The 15,629-nt window shown below is 51.7% G+C and overlaps 1 long non-coding RNA gene across 1 annotated transcript; it reads left to right on the top strand.

The window, feature by feature from the left end:
• Positions 1 to 8,534: 8,534 nt before the first annotated feature.
• LOC129053943 (uncharacterized) lies at positions 8,535 to 14,543 on the top strand. Its single transcript, XR_008518658.1, has 2 exons — positions 8,535 to 11,067; positions 11,680 to 14,543. It is a non-coding gene; the product is annotated as an uncharacterized LOC129053943 (long non-coding RNA).
• The last annotated feature ends 1,086 nt before the right edge of the window (positions 14,544 to 15,629 follow it).

Genomic DNA, 15,629 nt, shown 5'->3' with positions numbered 1-15,629 from the left:
TATAGATTGGATGCCCACCCACCTCCTGGCTTTTTTTTTTTTTTTTTTTTTGATGGAGTCTCACTCTGGCCATCCAGGCTGGAGTGCAGTGGCACGATCTTGGCTCACTGCAATCTCTGCCTCCCGGGTTCAAGCAATTCTCCCCCCTCAGCCTTCTGAGTATCTGAAATTACAGGTGCCTGCCACCACACCCAGCTAATTTTTTTGTATTTTTAGTAAAGACAGGATTTCACCATGTTGGCCAGGCTGTTTTTGAACTCCTGGCCTCAAGTGATTCACCCACCTTGGCCTCCCAAAGTGCTGGGATTACAGGCATGAACAATTGCAACTGGCTGATTGGCTGCCCCTTCTATGTGCCCCCATTGCCCCAGGAATACTGTCACCATAACTCTTACCATTCTGAGTTGAAAATGATTTTTTTTTTTTTTGCTTTCTATTTCTCTCATTAAATGCAAAGCTCATTGAAAAGAGGATGGTGGTTGTTCACTGTTGTACTCCTAACCTTTGACTCAGTGTCCTGAGGTCTGCTCTACAGCTGTGCACACATGTTCAGACACTGGAGCACATCTTGTCTAGCACCTCTTTTGAGGTGGCTTGGAGAAAAGTCAGTAGGTACTTCCTGAAGGATGAAACAGAAGCTTCCCCTAAATTAGGAGTTCTTCAACTTCAGCCTGCATTGGAATCCTCTGAGAGCTTGTTAAAAATACAGTCTCCTAGAGCCCACTCTTCAAGAGTCAGTGAGCTGCTTCATCATCAAAATATATACATAATCCAGCCGGTCTTCAGCGGCAGCCTGGTCTGAGCCACTGTGGATTCCCACTGCAGAATCTCCCTGCTGGTCTCCTTGCTTCTGCTCTTACCTTCTTACCATCCATTCAGGTAGCCAGGGTGATCCATTTTAAAAATGTTTTTAAATTTTTTTGAGATGAAGTCTCACTCTGTCGCCCAGGCTGGAGTGCAGTGGTGCTATCTCGGCTCGCTGCAGCCTCTACCTCCTGGGCTCAAGCCATCCTCCCACTTCAGCCTCCTGGGTAGCTGGGACCACAGGCATACACCACCACACCCGGCTGATTTTTGTATTGTTTGTAAAGACATGGTCTTGCTATGTTGCCCAGGCTAGTCTTGAACTTCTGTGTGCACCCACCTCAGCCTCCTGCATTTTTAGGAATCCCCTCTTGTAGGGATTTTGATGCAGAGGCCTGGGTGCCTCGTGTCTCCTCCCATCTCTCTCTGTCTTTCTGTCTCTGTCTCTCTCTCTCTTTCTCTTTGCCTTATAGCTGCCCTGGGGACTAGATTCTGCCTTAGAAATCCCTCTGACTCCTGTTTGCTTTTACACTGAGGCTGCTTTAAGTTGCACCTTGATCTGAAGTCTTGGGCTTCTGTTCCTATTGCTTGCTTTCGTTGGAAGGGCCATGCAGCTTCTTCACAAATTGCAAAGGGACCCACGAGTTTCCAAGACCCAATCAACCAAACCAGATGACAAACAAGGATGCAGCCCACAGCTGGGGAGACAGATTTCATGTCCACACAGACACTCCAAGATGCTGAACTGAAATCCACCCCGAAACCTGTTTTCTCTCTAAGTTCAATGTCACCTGGGGGCTTGCAGGGCAGGGCTGGTGACCATTCACAGAGCAAAGATGCTTTGAAATGTCAACTGAGAATGGTGTGGTGGTTGACAGATGGCACATCAGAGCATAGATTAACATGGAAAGAGAAACTCACCCCTTGGGGGGAGTGTGTGAGGCTGGCAGCCACAGAGAGGGCTTTTCCTGCGAGCTCTCGCATAGATGCAAAGAGCCAAGAGGTTTTGCTTTCTGAGCCTGAGTGGAACCATGTTCCTCCCTGCACGTTGCCGCTCTGCAGCAAATGTTTGTTCCTGTTGCATTGATTAAGAGTGCTTACCAGGCCAGGCGCGGTGGCTCACACCTGTAATCCCAGCACTTTGGGAGGCCGAGGGGGGGAGATCCCAAGGTCAGGAGATTGAGACCATCCTGGCTAACACGGTGAAACCCCGTCTCTACTAAAAATACAAAAAATCAGCCGGGTATGGTGGAGGGCGCCTGTAGTCCCAGCTACTTGGGAGGCTGAGGCAGGAGAACGGCATGAACCCAGGAGGCGGAGCTTGCAGTGAGCTGAGATTGCGCCACTGCACACCAGCCTGGATGACAGAGCAAGACTCCGTCTCAAAAAGAAAAAAAAAAAGTGTGTATTGAAGGAGTTTGAAGGGAGTAGTGACAGTGTGAGTTATGGCCCTGCCAGCTGCCAGTGGAGCCAGCTGCTCTGTACAGCTTACAAGGGTATTTTGAAAAGTGGCTCAGCCAGCCAGGAGTGACTGGGTGTAAAAGTTGCTGCCACAACATCTTGTAGCCTGATTGGGGCCGTGTTTGCAGAACCCCTAAACCACTATATTTGTTCAGACTTAAAAATAAGCTTACTTTTTTTGTTTGTTTTGTTTTGTTTTATGAGACGGAGTCTTGTTCTGTCGCCCACTGCAACCTCTGCCTCCTGGGTTCAAGTGATTCTCCTGCCTCAGGCTCCCGAGTAGCTGGGACTACAGGCGTGTGCCATCATGACCTGCTAATTTTTAATAGAGACGGGGCTTCACCATGTTGGCCAGGATGGTCTGATCTCTTGACCTCGTGATCTGCCCGCCTCAGCCTCCCAAAGTGCTAGGATTACAGGCGTGAGCCACCGTGCCTGGTCAAACATAAACTTGCTTTCTTACCTCTTCTGCTGAACTCTATTTGCTGCTTTTCCCAAACGTCTTTATCCAGAAGAGCTTTTAGCAACAAAGTTACCCAATGCCCTTCCCTAGTCTCTCCTTACAACTGGCTCTCAGCGGGAAGGGGGTAGGAGGAAATCCTTGACAGAACCAATTTACATGACTGTTTGGAGGACCCTGGCTAGCCCCAGGAGGTGTTTGCATTTTTAAATTGGTTACTAGTGTCAGAATGTTTCATGAGGAAGAGCACAGCCTCTACGTTGGATGCCCTGAATTGGAATCTCAGCATTGCCACTTTGTATATAAGCAGAGGATGGATTTGGGGACCCAATGGATGTAGCATGACAGGAACTTGCACCAACATTCCCCTGACCTCCAAAATGCCTATTCTGACGGGTAGACCCTAGTCTCGCCCTAGTGCCAGTTCAGAGCCTGTGTCCAGTGATCCTGCACAGGTCTCATTAGTTCCTTTTCCGCTGTTCAGTCATCCTGGTAAAAGGCTGTGTATTCCTTTGGGGGCAGGCTGGGAGAAAGATTGACAGTATAAATTTTTGGCAGTGGAGCAGAGTCCTTTCTGGAGGCGACCTGGCTTCCCATTCGGACAAGGGCCTGTGGGTCTGTGAACTGGCTTATGTCTGGGAATTGACTGGGGACTGTGACTCTGCTTTTATGATTCAGATTAGACTTCCGCTCACCTGACCTAGAACTCTTCTACAAACACAGATCAAGTAAAAATGTGGCAGGCTTCCTATCTATTTCACTTCTAGCAATGCCACGATCAGCTGGCACCATAGGTCTCTGTGAGTCAGGCTATTCTGGTTGCAGCTTTAACTCTGCTGTCCTTTGTGGTAACTGCGTCCACCTTGCCTTTGGGGATTGAGTGCTGCGGTCACTTGGCCCTGGCCCCTGTAGTGTGCCTATGTCACTTACCCTCTTTATACCTCAGTCTCCTCCTCTGTAAAATGGGCATCCTAATAGCACCCACCTTCAGGGCTGCTGTGAGGTATAGATGGATTAGCATATGGAAAGTAATAGAAGAGGGTCTCAAAGCCCATGTGTCGTTAGCAGAATTATTTCGTGACAGGGGACAGTTGGAAGAGAGAGGAAGGTGCTGAGCACACCCATGTGCTCTCCCACCAGTTTTTCCTGAGCACCTACTATGTGCTGCCCACTGTGAGAGCTGTTAGGGTTGAAATAGGGAGCACAGCAGGGTAGGGGCCGCCACCAGGAGCTTAGTGGGGAGACCATTGTGCAACATGTTTCCAGCGCTTGGGGTGGGGAAGCTCAGGGACTACAGGGGCCTAGGATCCTGGGCAGAATCATGGAAAGGACACAGCCTCCCCAGCCTCTCCTGCCTCCAATGCCTCCCTGGCCTCCTCTGCATCCCTGGCTTCTCCTGCCTTCCCCTGTCTCCCCGGCCTCCCCAGTCTCCCCTGTCTCTCCTGCTTTTGAGGTAGGCCGGGAGCTGCTGGTGCTCACTTAGCCTGTCCTGGACTCTGGGTGTAGCACCTCGATATCCAGAAAATACCCCCGGGTTCAGCTCATCACACAGCCAAGGAAGGAGCTCCACACTGACACTAAGGGTGCATCCTGGGCTCATTCATCAGGGCATGCCTCCAAAATATTTCTCCACGTCTCCTCCCTTTGCCCACTTGCATTGTCTCTGTGCCTGAACCCCGACTGGGGGCCTGCAAGGATCCCCTATCTCCTCTGTCCCTGCACGGCTGGGTCCCAGGCAATCTGTCAGCCCACCACACCTCTCTCCCTTTGCCCAGCACGCTCCAGCCCCACAGTCCTCTTTCTGCTTCTTTCCCAGCCTCTGGGCTTTTGCACACGCTGTTCCCTCTGCCTGAACACGCTCCACGGGGCTGAGAACAACTCTCTGAGACCTCTCTCAGCTGTTGCTTCCTTTGGAACAGCCGCTGCTGCTGTCCCTCTCCCAGCTCCAAAACCTGCTGAGCCTCCTGTCTTTTTCAATTCTCATGCACCCAGCACTTCTCCCTGGCCTCCTTTTGCCCAGTTGACAATGTCCATTCTCAATGCCTTGTCACCCAGCGCTGAGCCCCACTGGGTGAAGGCAATGCCTGTCATGTTCACCGCAATATCCCCTCCCCCATCACCACACCTGGTCCACAGTGATGCTCAAAAAAGATCTGTTGGTAGGCAATGCGAAGGTGCATTCATGCCATCCTGCAGGCGGAATTCTCCACGAGTTTTGAGCAGCGTCGGTTTTCCCACCACCTCCAAATCATGCAAGACACAGGGTAAGAGCAAAGACAAGGTGGCTGTGGCCGATGTCCACCCTCTCGGGACGTCCCTTCTCTTCTCTCCTCCTTGGGCAGGGAGACCATCGGGGTGCAACCTGGCTGGGGCGGGGAGGAGGTGCAGGGCCTGGCCAGAGCGGGCCTGGCCACGGGCAAGGGACAGCGACCGCCTGGACGGGGGCAGGTGAGCGCGGCGCAGGCCCCGGCCCGCCGTGTCCGCGGTGCGCACGAGCGGCCAGCAGAGGGCGGCAGAGAGCCAAGAGAGGCCCGCAGAGGAGCCCGCGCCGGCCCCGATGCCCAGCTGCGCGCCGCGCGGACCCACCGAGCCCGCGCTCAGACGCTCCAGCTCCGCCGAGAGGCCGCTCGCGCCGGGTCCTTCCTCTTCCCCAAGTGCAGGCAGAGCCCCCGGAGCCATGGCCAGCCCTTCCGGCAGCTCCGAAGCCACTGGCAAGCCCCGAGGCAGGGATGGCCGGCCCAGGAGGGAGGAGGACGACGTCCCTCCCGAGGAGAAGAGGCTGCGCCTGGGGCTGGAGGGGGGAAGCGCACAGCCCGAGGACTGCGAGGACGGGGAGGACGCGCCGCGGCCGGGCAGGGAGGAGACCGGCACCCAGACAGGTGGCGACGGCAGAGGAGTAAGTGACGCGGGCGCGGGGGTCCGGGGGTGCCGGGGGCGCGGGGTAGGGGCGGCGGGAGGCTCCGTGGCCGGCCTCGGGTTGAAGTTGGTAACTGAGCGGCAACTTCGGCGGGCGCGGAGTGACAGCTCGTGACGGCCTCCCAGACGCCAGCTGTCCCTTCTTGGCTGTGTGGCTTCGACTTCCTGATTCTCCCACGACGTCCCTGGGCGAGAGAACCGCTGGACTCTGCGGCTGGCCAAAAGGGGAGGGGAGCCCCGCGTCCTGGGGGCCCCCAGCAGGGGAAGGGTCGGAGGTTGCGCTGGGCATCCTGTCTGGGGCATCTGTCTGCGACTCTGTCGGTCCCACCCGGCGTGGGGCTTGTGGTGGGGGTAGTGGGGAAGTCCCTGGTGCAAGGCTTGGCCAAGCCCTGCTCTGCTGGGCTGCGGGCTGGCGGCGCTCACCCAGCTCCTCACCTGCCCCGCATCTGCCTGTTTTTCTTCCCTTTCTGGTTGGGCAGCGACAGTTCAGAGGAGGCAGATGGCTTCCATCCCAGAAATCGCTCTCCTCTTTCCACCCCTACAGAGAGGGACAGAGAGGCAAAGTTCCTTGCATCCCCTGGGGCGCTGTCCCTGTGAGCTCCGGGTGTCCTGCACACGTGGGCCCCTGAGTCACCCGGCCTGTGTGTGTGGGATTTGTCTCCGTGGCCAGCCTGGCCTTGTGGGGTTCACTTTCTGCTTTCCTACACCAGCTCTTCCTGTGTGGCTTTGCTGGCCTTCCTCTAGGGAGGCACATGGGTTTGGAGGGCAGATGAGGGCCTGCTGGAGAGCTGTACCCCTCAGTGAGGGCCGCCACCTTGATGGTTTTTGATGGATAATGGGGTTGACCTCTTTGTTCCTTCCACATGTTTTTATGTTTGACCATTTGCTCAGCTGAGCTTGTCTTAATAATTTGATTCGTGGTTAATGAGCCCCACATGGAGAGAGGGTGACCTTCATTCTGAACCCATTTAGGCAGCACGGGCAGCCCTCCTCACTGTGGCCGGCATCAGAGCCCTACTTGTCCAGTCTTGGGGTTGCTCGCGGATGCTGTCTGGGAGGCTTGCTCATGGTGACATCCTCATCTCCCCGTGCACGTTACCGCATTCAGAGCTTGGGTCACCTGGACACTGAACTCAGGTGAATTTTCTCTGAGATCCCGGGAGAAGGAGGACAGTTCTCTGGAAGGTTTTCCAGGGCCGATCTCAGAAAGGATGAGAAGGGAGAGGTCCTGGCTGGGGACACAATTACAGTGGCAGTGTAACGCCGGGAAACTTTATTGCGTGAAGTCCCACTCACTCCCTCTACCTCCCTCTTTTACGTGGACTCTGCCAAAGACCAGGATACCAGAATGCAGCGGAGTGACCAAGTGTAGTGGGACCTTGGGAACGTGAATCTGGAGCCAGGCAGCTGGGGTTTGCATCCTGGTTCTGCCACTCCTTAGATGCCTGACATGGCACACGCCACTTACCCTCCGTGAGCCTTACTGTCTTCAGTGGCAAATGGATCTGTCAACAGGCCACATTGCCTGGGGCTGTTACTGCTGAGATTAAGGGAAGCTCGTCCATAGAAGCTCTTAGCGTTGTACCTGGCACATAGTGTATGGTGAATAAATGGGACTTAGGACTGAAACTTATGCCTTGGTGTGTTTTTGCAGTGATGATTTGTTCTGGGGCGCATCACAAGAGACAAGGTTCTTGGCCAGGCGTGGTGGCTCAAGCCAATAATCCCAACACTTTGAGAGGCCTAAAGGGGAGGATCGCTTGAGCTCAGGAGTTTAAGACCAGCCTGGGCAACGTGGTGAAGCCTCATATCTACCAAAAAAAAAAAAAAGAAAAAAAAAAAAAAAAGCCAGGTATGGTGATGTGTGCCTATAGTCCTAACTACTTGGAAGGCTGATGTGGGAGGATTGCTAGAGCCTGGAAGGTCGGGCTGCAGTGAGCTGTGGTCATGCCACTGCACTCCAGCCTGGGTGACAAAATGAGACCCTGTTTCAAGGAAAAGACAGAGAGAGAGACAGACAGACCCACAAGAATCTTAAGCCAGAATCTCCATGTTAAAATGCTTTCTGGAGGCTAGAAGGATGTTATATTGATAAAGAAATATTTAAAAGGCAGAAACCCCACTGAATTTTCTGGTCCACAGAGGGAAATGGGAATCCCATGATGTGAAGGATGATGGAGGAACTGAACACAAACCATCCTTGTTTCCCGCATCTGAACATGGTACCCTCTTTTCACGGTGCCTCTATCTGCTCAGTCCGGCGGCCCCTCGAAAAGAGGGAATCTTGATTTTCAAACTTAAAATTTGGCCCAAAGCCCACTGCTGCCCACAATGCCCGCCAGACACATTCCTCTTCCTTTTTAGTTTCTATGGGAATACTCTCTTTGAAGAACCCATGAAGCTGTGTCAGGCTGGTGTGAGGATCAGCAGTGATTTCTTTGAGGAGGAGAGCCCGTTTCTTCACTCTCAGGCCATGTCTGAGTGGATCAAGAAGAACAGAGTGCCCTTTTATGAGATTTTGTCTGTGTAGACCATTAGCTTGGCAAAAATGTCAAAACCATCCTCGTTCTTTAATGGCAGATTATTTTGGACTTTTCTCTGCAAGAAGCAGCATGGGCGTTCAGATGCTTTTAAGGATAAAATGTTCTTTCTCATCACCAGGCCTGGTGCTCTGGATGGCTGAGGTTTTAGTGGGACTGGTTGTCCCTTGGACTGGCTCCCAGGGTGTGCTCTTGTGGTTGGGTGGCAACGGGTTGCTTTATTCGCTGGTGGCTAGAGGATGTTTTAGCACATAAATCGGTCCCCCAAGAGCCCCTAAGTGCCAAGTCCTGTTGCAGGGCATGTGTTTATGGTGGAGAGATGGGGGGGTGGAGGGTGGGGGGTGGGAGGCATTGATTTCCTGCCAATATCAGAAGTTTCACAGGCTTCTTGTGTATCCACAAACACCCACCCCATTGAGAAGGCCTAGAAAACCTGGCCCTCCCCAAGCCTTTATTGACTGCTTGTGAATGATCCCAGGGTGTGTCTGACCCCCAGCTCCTCCTGGAGGGAGAGAAATGTCTCTCCTAGGTATCTGGTTATCTACCTCAACCATTTGCTGAGTCTTCCCCAAGACCAGGCACCTTGGCAGAGATTTCTGGGTTGTCAGTCGGAACCGAGCATTCAAGGGTAATAACTCATCGGAGTCCCTGAAATCCCTGATGGATGCACCAGGTAAAAGCATCCAGGGTTGAATCCAGATGAGGAAGGTTATTGTCAGCCTGGGCCTCCTGTAGAGGTGCATCCACGTTGCAGGTATTTTCCCTTCTTGCTGAGGAGAAACCTGGATTTCTCAGCTTTGGCACAGTGACAACACTTGGGGTGAGACCATTAGTGGTGGTGGTGGCGGGGCCGTCCTGGGTATTGTAGGAGGGTTAGCAGCATCTCTGCTCTCCATCCTCTAGGTGCCTTCTACCCTCCCAGCTCTGGCTACCCCAGATGTCTCCAGGTGGTTTCAAATGCCATGGAGCAAGGGAGTGGTACGTGAGCAAAACCACCCCAGTTGAGAGCCATTGGTCTACGCTTGTGGAAATGTTTGAGGGTGAGAGTGTGGAGCTTGGGTCCCTGCTGTACCCTTTATGAGCAATGCGGTCTTGGAAAATTACTACTACTCCAGGGGCCTCAGTTTTCTCATCTATAAAATGGAGATAAATGAGATACACTTTCATAGGAAGGTTATATGGGATTTACTGAGCTAATAAGACAGTACATGGAAAATGCTGCGCATAACATTTATTTATTTTTATTTTTTTTTAAAGATGGAATCTTACTCTGTTGCCCAGTCTGGAGTGCAGTGGCATGACCTCCGCTCACTGCAACCTCCACCTCCTGGGCTCAAGTGATTCTCCTGCCTCAGCCCCCTGAGTAGGTGGGATTACAGGTGCCCAACAGCACACCCAGCTAATTTTTGTATTTTTAGTAGAGATGGGGTTTCACCATGTTGGCCAGGTTGGTCTCAAACGCCTGACCTAAGGTGATCTGCCTGCCTCGGCCTCCCAAAGTGCTGAGATCACAGGTGTGAGCCACCACGCTGGCCTGGGCATAGCATTGTAACACAGACAAAGCACAAAATACTTGGGCAATATCTTTTTACATTTGGCTTGTCTAGACTCCATCCTCCATCCCCTCATGCACTGCTGTGGTGCAGACCAGAATATCACCCACCTGGACTGCAGAGTGGATTTGGGTGGCAACTTGGCTTTCTGCACAAGACTTGCCTGTTCCCCACCACATCCCCCTGGTTCTCAGGGTCCATGATTCCTGGAGGCAGGGATGTGGGCAGGCAGGGCAAGTGGCCCACCCAGTTCATTCCCATGCTGGGGACCTGCAGAGCTGGCTGTCTGAGTCAGGGTGTTTGGATCAACATCTGGGTTTCTGGATTTCCGTTTGAGCACAGCTGGACTACACAGGCTGAAGCTCTCTCTCCGGAGATATAGATATTTCCCTGGCAACGATATTTCAAGCTGACATGAAGACCTGTCCACCCGCTGGAACGTGGTGTGTCTGCCGTGGCGCTCTTGTAATTTGTGAGGCAGGCTCCTGAGGAATGCAGTGCGTAAGTGGGAAATGGTGGGAAGTTCTCGCATCCCCCCGGCTGAAAGTGCTGCCTGCGCAGGTTGGTGGACGGTCCTTTGAGCAGGAAGAAGACACGGAGCACATTCCTGTTAGCTACGACAGAGAGGGGCAGGGTACACACTGAACATTTCAAACCCCTGCGGAGAAGCAAGTCTTGCTGTGCTGGGAGTACTTGTGGAGTGGGGGCTGTCTTGCCCTGGGCTTTAATTATTTCAGGAACATTTAACCGCAGGGCCGGCAGGCTGGATCTTGATATGTGTTTCTCAGTTGGAAAGACTTTGGACCATAGGGAAATGTCTTCTCAATTCTTTTAATTTCATTAAGGTGGTCATTTTTCTTCTTGTGGCCTCTGGTATGTGACACAGAACTCAAAGGGACAGGAAGGAGATGAGTTGGAGGCTGGGACAGGGGTCCCTGTCAGGGATGCTGGTGACTCACATGACGGTGTTGATGTGTGGAGTCCGGTGCCTGGTTTGGGGAATGTTCGCGGGATATGTGCCAAAGGACTGACGGACCTATCAGGTACCGGAGGTGAATGGTCAAGTCTGATCTCAGGGCTGACAGTGTCAGGCAAGGACAGGAAGTTGACGCTGGGCTCATTGGCTGAGGTTGCTTGGGAGCCAGGGGGCAATGTGTGCCAGGACAGATGGGTCTGGGGCTAGGAAGGCAGGTTTGGGCTGGAGACTCGGGCTTGGGAGGCATCCCGGGTAGACAGTGGTTGAGGCTGTGGAAATGACCGCGATTGCCTGGGATGAGAGTGGAGACAGACAAGATGGGGGTTTTGCTCTAAGCCTGGGGAACCCACCTCCCAGGTTCAAGGGATTCTCCTGCCTCAGCCTCCCAAGTAGCTGGGAATGCAGGTGCGTGCCACCGTGCCCGACTAACTTTTGTATTTTTAGTAGAGATGAGGTTTGGCCAGGCTGGTCTCAAACTCCTGACCTCAAGTGATCGGCCCACCTTGGCCTGCCAAAGTGCTGGGATTACAGGCATGAGCCACCATGCCTGACCATTTTTAAATATTAATTTTTATGAAATATTTTCAAACACATTTTACTGTACATTGGAAAAGTCAATCATGCTTTGAAAACTTTATCAAAATCCAATCAAATGTCAATTAACCATTTAATTGTGGATGGGTAAGGAGACTATTTTGACCAAAACATGTTAGAAAAATTACCACTTATAGAAATAATCTGTTTTAATGTTTTAGTTGAATTAAACAATCTTTTATATTCTGTCCAGGTGCAGCGGCTCACATTTGTAATCCCAGCACTTTGGGAGGCCGAGGCTGCTGGATCACCTAAGGTCAGGAGTTCGAGACCAGCCTGGCCAACACGGCGAAACTGTCTCTACTAAAAATACAGAAATTAGCCAGGTGTGATGGCACACACCTGTAATCCCAGCTACTTGGGAGGCTGAGGCAGGAGAATCATTTGAACTTGGGAGACAGAGGTTGCAGTCAGCCGAGATCGCACCACTGCACTTCAGCCAGCCTGGGTGACAGGGCGAGACTCTCTTTCAAAAATAAATAAATAAATAAAATAGAATTCTGAATTTTATTTTTAATAATTATTTTTGTAAAGAAAATGTCTTGTTTTTTGGAGTTGTTGAATTTATTGAATTGACAAAAATTATGTACAAGAGAGTATACAACATGATGTGATTGAAGTATGTATACATTATGTAATGGCTAAATCAAGCTAAATAACATATCACCTCCCAGACTTATTTTTTTGTGGTGAGAACACTTAAAAAATCTACTCTCTTAGTGATTTCCAAGTGTATGATATGTTGTTATTAACTATAGGTACCATGTTGTCCCATGGATCTCCTGAACTTATTCTTCCTCTCTAAAAATGACATTCTGTGTCCTTTGGCATCTGTCCATGTCCCCACCCTGGCAGCCATCATTCTACTCTGCTTCTGTGAATTCAACTTTTTTCTTCACTTTTTCTTTCTTTTTTTTGAGACAATCGCATTCTGTTGCCCAGGCTGTAGAGCAGGGGTGTGATCTTGGCTCACTGCAGCCTTGACCTCCCAAGATCAATCAATCCTCCCACCTCGGCCTCCTGAGTATCTGGGAGTACAGGCATGCACCACCACGCTCCACTAATTTTTGTATTTTTTGTAGAGATGAGGTCTTGCTGTGTTATGCAGGCTGGTCTCGAACTCCTGGGCTCAAGCAATCTGCTGGCCTCAGCCTCCCAAAGTGCTGGGATTACAGGCATGAGCCACCATGCCTGGCCGAGTTCAACTTTTTTAGATTCCACATATAGGTGAGATCAGGTGGTATTTGTCGTTCTGTGCCTGGCTTATTTCACTTAACGTAATATCCTCCAGGCTCTTCCATGTCGTCTCAAATGGCAGGATTTCCTTCTTTTTGAAGGCCGAATAGTATTCCATTGTGTACATACACCACATTGTTGCTGGAAGTGTAATGGAGGCCAGCTGGGGGAGGAGTGGGAAAAGATTCACTTTAAGACTAGATGCTCCAGCATCCACCCAGGATGTGTGCAAGGAAGTGCAGGATGCTCCTGGTCTTGCAAACTGTGGTTTATGGGACTCCAAAGCCCCCATCCTTCCACGATGCTTTCTGTCCTGTTACCACATTTCCTTGGAGGAGAACCCAGCCTTGGTGGAGAGCCCTGCTCTGGCTTTGTCCCTCGGCATGAGATGGCAAAGGATGGTGCCGCTGGGAGACCCTCACTTCTGCAAACTGGGGGCTGTTTGCCTTCTCCATTCCTCCTTCAAGTATCTGAGCAGCTCCTGTGTGCCAGCTGCTGGTCTACGAGATGGATGGGCCCTTGGAGATCACCTGTAGCAGAGGAGGCAGGCTGTAGCCCCCAGGCCAGAACCAGCCCCTTGCCTGTTCATACAAATAAAGTTTTATTGGAACACAGCCACACCCATTTCAGTGCATATTGTCTGTGGCTGCTTTCCTGCCACTATGGAGAGTTAAATAGTTGGGACAAAGACCTATGGCTTGCAAAGCTGCACTATTTACCATCTGGCCCTCAAGAAAAAGGAAAAAAAATGCTGATCCTTGTACCCTGACAGTCTTAGGTTAAGAGGACTTTGTACCACCCTGACGTCCCAGGGGGCCATGGGTCCAGCCACCCTTGAAATGTACACAAGTCTGGGCTAGGGTTGCAACAGGTGAGTCCCAATTTTGCAGGTCTTTGGTATCAGGGGCACAACCCAGGATTTTGAGTAGGGTTTCCTCACAACTGTGGCTGGGCACTGGGCTAGTGTGCTTTCTGATTTTTGTATGGGGAAGAGAAAGGGGGGAGGAAATGGCAACTTGTTGCCCTGTTCTAACATTTTCCTCAGATGGATCTCCAGGCAAGGGCTTGGGATCTCACCTTGCACAGATTACAAAACCCAGTGAGGCCAGCTGTCTTGGTGCTGCCACTCTGAGGGATGGAGCCCCCAAATTACTGGGAAGGGAGATAAAAGAATGATTTCTGCGAGCACAAGAACTGGCGTTATTGGAATTAACATTTCCCCCAAGTTTTATAACATCTAGGCATGCATATTTAAGTGTCTGCCTCAAAAGCTCTTGCTAATAACCAGATGGTGCATTTAATTTCCTTTTTTTATTCTCTGAGCAACATGCAGCTGCCTGCACAGCCCTCCTTGCAGGCAACTGCGCTGAGGTGACAGTCCTCCTGACTGCCAGCACAGATCCCCAGGGCCTCTGAGAGCCCTGTATTCTGGGGGCAGCCTTTCCCCTTCTATTCAGCCCCAGCTGGAAGGAGGCAGGTTACCCACAGCCTAGCACAGGGCTTCTGCCTTAGCTTCTCTAGGGAGTCTGGCTCACTGTGACCCTCTAGACCTCACCATCTGAGGATCAGAGCCCCGGGGCAGGAGCCAGGGCCAGGGGGCATTGGGGGGTGGTTTGAGAGTGCAGCTCTGGAGGGGGGCAGGGCAGGCCCAGGAAAAGCTGCTTGGCGGAGACTGCAAAGAGATGGCAGAGTTAGGACAAGAGGGCCGGGCATGGTGGCTAACACCTGTAATGCCAGCACTTTGGGAGGCCGAGGTGGGCGGATCACCTGAGGCCAGGACTTTGAGACCAGCCTGGCCAACATGGTGAAAACCTGTCTCTACTAAAAATACAATAATTAGCCAGACGTGGTGACACCTATAATCCCAGCTACTCGGGCAGCTGATCCACAGGAATTGCTTGAATCCAGAAGGTGGAGGTTGCAGTGAGCTGAGATTGTGCCACTGCACTCCAGCCTGGGCAACAGAGCAAGATTCCACCTCAAAAAAAAAAAAAAAAAAAAGAGTCAGAACAAGAGGAAGAGGGAGGAGGAGAAAGGAGCTGTGGGGCAGCAGCCAGGACCTTAAAGGCACAGAAGAGGAAGCTTGGATTTCCAATTCCAAAGGACATGAAGACAATGTCACACACCTTTATTTAACCTGCTCCAGGTGAGGCTGGGCTTTGTGTATTTTCCTTGTTTTCCTTTTCCTTGTGTTCAGGCTGTTGTAGAAACAGGTACACAGGGGCTATGTCTAGCGCCCTGTTCTGGTGGCCTTCAGGAAGCATGGAGTGCCCTGGTTTCCTTGGCTTTGTGTCTCCCTTTCCTTCTGCCACCCCTGACTGTGCACCCCACCTTGTCCCTCAGACCATTTTCCTGGAGGGGCCTGGCCAGGGCTTGTGTCCTTGCTAGTCTCTGGGGAGGAAGACTCTGTAGCTTGGAAGCCTGTCGGCTTAAGTTGCAAGGTGTAGGTGCCTGGGAGGGCACATTCATGGCCCTCTTGACTGATCCATTCATGTTTTTCTTTTTTGACTCTGTTCTACGTTGTCCCGATGGAGGGGTAAGCCCCTGCTTTCTGCCTTTCCTGCCTTGGACTCTTGCAATTGGGCCAGATGAGAGGGTCCATGTGGTCTGAGAATTCAAGCAATGCAGGCCAGGCGTGGTGGCTCACACCTGCAATCCCAGCTCTGTGGGAGGCCAAGGCGGGCAGGCCAGGAGTTCGAGACCAGCTTGGCCAAAGTAGTGAAACCCTGTCTCTACAAAAAATACAAAAGTTAGCTGGGCTTGGTGGTGCGCACCTGTAATCCCAGATATTTGTGAGGCTGAGGCAAGAGAATCACTTGAACCCAGAAGAAGCAGGTTGCAGTGAGGAGGAGGTTGTGGTGAGGAGGAGGTTGCTTTGAGGAGGAGGTTGCAGTGAGGAGGAGGTTGCAGTTTGGAGGAGGTTGCAGTGAGCCGAGATTGTGTCCCTGGACTCCAGCCTGGGCAATACAGCGAGACTATGTCTCCAAAAACAAAAAAACAAAAAAAAAAACAAAAAAAAAATTTATATAGAAAACAAAAAACAAAACTTCCTTTTGATTTGCTTTTCTTGATCTTGCTTCTCAGAGTTA

Source organism: Pongo abelii, chromosome 18 (genome assembly GCF_028885655.2).
Source record: "Pongo abelii isolate AG06213 chromosome 18, NHGRI_mPonAbe1-v2.0_pri, whole genome shotgun sequence".
In the NCBI taxonomy this organism is placed as follows: Eukaryota; Metazoa; Chordata; class Mammalia; order Primates; family Hominidae; genus Pongo; species Pongo abelii.
This window is presented reverse-complemented; position numbering and strand designations above follow the sequence as displayed.